This window comes from Vicia villosa, unplaced genomic scaffold (genome assembly GCF_029867415.1).
Source record: "Vicia villosa cultivar HV-30 ecotype Madison, WI unplaced genomic scaffold, Vvil1.0 ctg.000839F_1_1, whole genome shotgun sequence".
In the NCBI taxonomy this organism is placed as follows: Eukaryota; Viridiplantae; Streptophyta; class Magnoliopsida; order Fabales; family Fabaceae; genus Vicia; species Vicia villosa.
The window spans coordinates 587,121-590,359 of NW_026705372.1; positions in this window are offsets into that span (position 1 = coordinate 587,121).

The window sequence follows — 3,239 nt, forward strand, 5'->3', positions numbered from 1 at the left end:
CAACGCGTTTGTAAAACGCGTTCAATGGATCAAATATAGTAGCCCTGCAAAGAACTAAAACGCGCACGCAAATTCAAACTAGCCAACCAGACCAAGACACGTTATCATCTTCCACCCCCAGACTAGTAAATCTCTGCAAATTTCGCTACGATTTAGCTACGAAATTTCCGTAGCGAATTAAGAACACAAAAATAACGAATAGGGCATACAGTCATAGAAATCTGGAGCGACCCCCTAGTTATCTTCGTCCTGGTCATGCGAACCTTACTACATCATTGATTTGGCCTAATTTAACTCCTATGAAAAACCCCCAAATCGAAACCCTAGAACCTTGCTCGGCCTCCAATGGCCGATCACGTTATAATGCCCCAAAATACAATCAATTAACCCAGAAACGTTCACAGCAGTAATACAAACCCAAACATACGATCAAATCATTATGAACATGCATATACTATGCTGATCGATCCAGTTTTTGAAACTACATACCTTGGCTATTATGGAGAAATTCTGGGGGTGCTGAAGCAGAGTAATGATCCAGGTAGCTTCAGAGTGATCCTAGGAACGTGTTATGATCCTCAAATCCTTTTGAAAATCCTCCAATCTCTGAATCCGATTATGAATTTTCTTGAAGATTTTTGCGTTCTTGCAAACTTCTCTGATCCAATTTTCCAACCCTTATTCACTTGGTATATCTTAGGTACTTATAGGCAACGATTTAGGTTAACAAAAACTTCAAAAATCTTTCTTGAATCAAATCTTGCAATATTGAGAAAATTCTTGAAAATTTCATTTGGAAGCTTATCTAATTTTGTCCAATATCATACCAATCTTCCCTAATTAATTGTGCATGAAAATATTCCATTATTTTGTCATAATTGTGATTGGAAATAGTCAATATGAATCTTTTTCACATAATACTTGATTTTCTTTAATTATATTATTTTTAAATCATTGTTAAATGAAATAAAAATCATATAAAAAATAAATAAAAAGGTGAAATTCGTGGCACATGGTTTGGATAACTTATGGGTCAAGTTTGAGTCATAAAATACAGGCCCACTTGCAAGAAATTCAATTTGGACCTCCTTTATTTCACATTTGGTCCTTTAAAATTACCCAACTTTGACCAAGCATATCTCACTCAATTTTTAAGCTATGAGGGATTTCTAAGACTTTTTGGAAACCTCAAGAGGTCCTCTACAAGCCACTTTGGAATATATTTTTCATTTGGAGCTTTTATCTTGATCATATCTTCTTTAACAAAAAACTGCTTTTGAAGGATGCCTGAAAATGACCTATAATCTTTTGTACTGTACCTCTCAAATGAAGCATTTCTAGCCCTAGCTTGTGAGAGACAAAGTTGTAGAGAATCCAATTTCCTTCAAAATAGCCTTTGAGTGGATAATGTTTTATGTTCCAGGTGAAATTTATGCCCAGTCAAAGTTGGGTTGACTTTCTCCTATAGAAACCCTAATTTGAACCTTTTGGTATTTGTTCATCTCTGAGTATCTATTAATGGAATCATGATCAAGCTTTGATCAAATGATGGATATACCTCCCCATACTTGTTGTGTGACCAATGGTTAGAATTTTGGATCATGCCTTGACTTTGGCTTTGAATCAGTTGATTGTAGATCTTGAGACTGTTTGAGCAGGTAATCTTTGGAGTTGTGCCTTGACTTTTTCCATGGAGTTACATTAGGTCACTATGAACCATATGCCCTTGATTAAAAACCTTATCTCATTGATCCCTCTTAGAGGAATCTCAAACCCTAGCCTTAGGAGGTTCTTGGCTAGGAGTGTTGCTTGAATGGAACCCTAGTCTTTGAATCTTTGTAAGTGAAGTAGATGGGGCAAATTTTGGGGTATGACAGCGTCCCAGCTGCCAGAATTGCAAAGAAAACTTCCCCCCTGCCAGGACGCGTCCTAGGACGCGTGTCACAGCACCAGACGCGTACCCACATGCGTGTGCACGTGATTTTTGGGCCTGTTTTGCTGAAAAGCCCAGAATGACAGTAATAAAAGAAGCAGATTGCATTTGGAAAAGGGTTCGACGAATTCGAGAGCGAAAATACACTGTAGAAGGCTGGAGAACTCAGATTTTATGCAAGGATTGAAGAATTCTATGAGCTTTTGCCATTGAAGATTGGATTTCCTTCATTTATCTGTAATGTCTATAATTTACACTATGGTTTTTGTTATTATTATGAGTAGCTAAACCCCCCATTGCTAGGGGGTGACCCTGATTTTGATTGTGATGAATTTATTCAATTGATGCAATAACTATTTTACTTTTCATATCTCTTAATTTGTTCTTCATCCGTTAATAATGCTTTATCCGTCGGAAAAACGGATTTTGAATATGAATGAATAGTGTAGCCGGACGGCATATTATTTGTGTACATGATTAAGAACATATAATATCTAAATCACCTAGGATTAGGGATATCATATTGTAACCGGAAATTCTTGTTATTGGAATGCTTGATCATAACCGTAATTATCTATGGACATAGTAATTAGGTTGTGAGGTCAAAGATCTTTTCATTAAGGCCTTAGGATTAGATACTCTAAAGAACCGCTAATTAACTATGAAAAGCATTGTATTGTATTGAGACAGAAAATTCGTTGCATGAAGAATCATTCACCGTCCCTAGCAATCTACTCATCTCTGTTCATCATTCTATTATTCTGTTTATTTACTTTATTTGCAAAACCAATCAAAACAACCTTTTGAACTTTTGTTTAATTGAAACACTGATAAAACTCTATATCGTCAAGCAGTCCTTGCGATTCGATACTTGGGATTTTCTCATTACTACTACATAGGCAAAAATAGTACACTTGCTATTTTCCTATCAAGTTTTTGGCGCCGTTGCCGGGGACTGCCGAAGATTATAGAGTTCTAGATTTATTTCAATTAAAATTTTGTTGCTCTGCGACTAAAATTTTATTTTCTGCACTATTTATTTTTCCTAATTCTAATATTTGTCTAATCTGTGTATGCGAGGTAAGGCCTCAGCTGAATTTCTTTTTGACGCAGAAATTGAAAGAACTTTGCACGCAAGGCGTAGACAAGCTCGGTTGGCTAATCTGGAACCTGAAGAGGAAATTGTGTCAGTTCATTCCGATTTAGAGTCTGAAAGTGAAGATGAAACCATGGGTGAGAATCCTCCTCCTCCTGAGAGGCTACTTGGTGACTACGGTGCTGCAAACACACCGGGGGGAAGACAAAC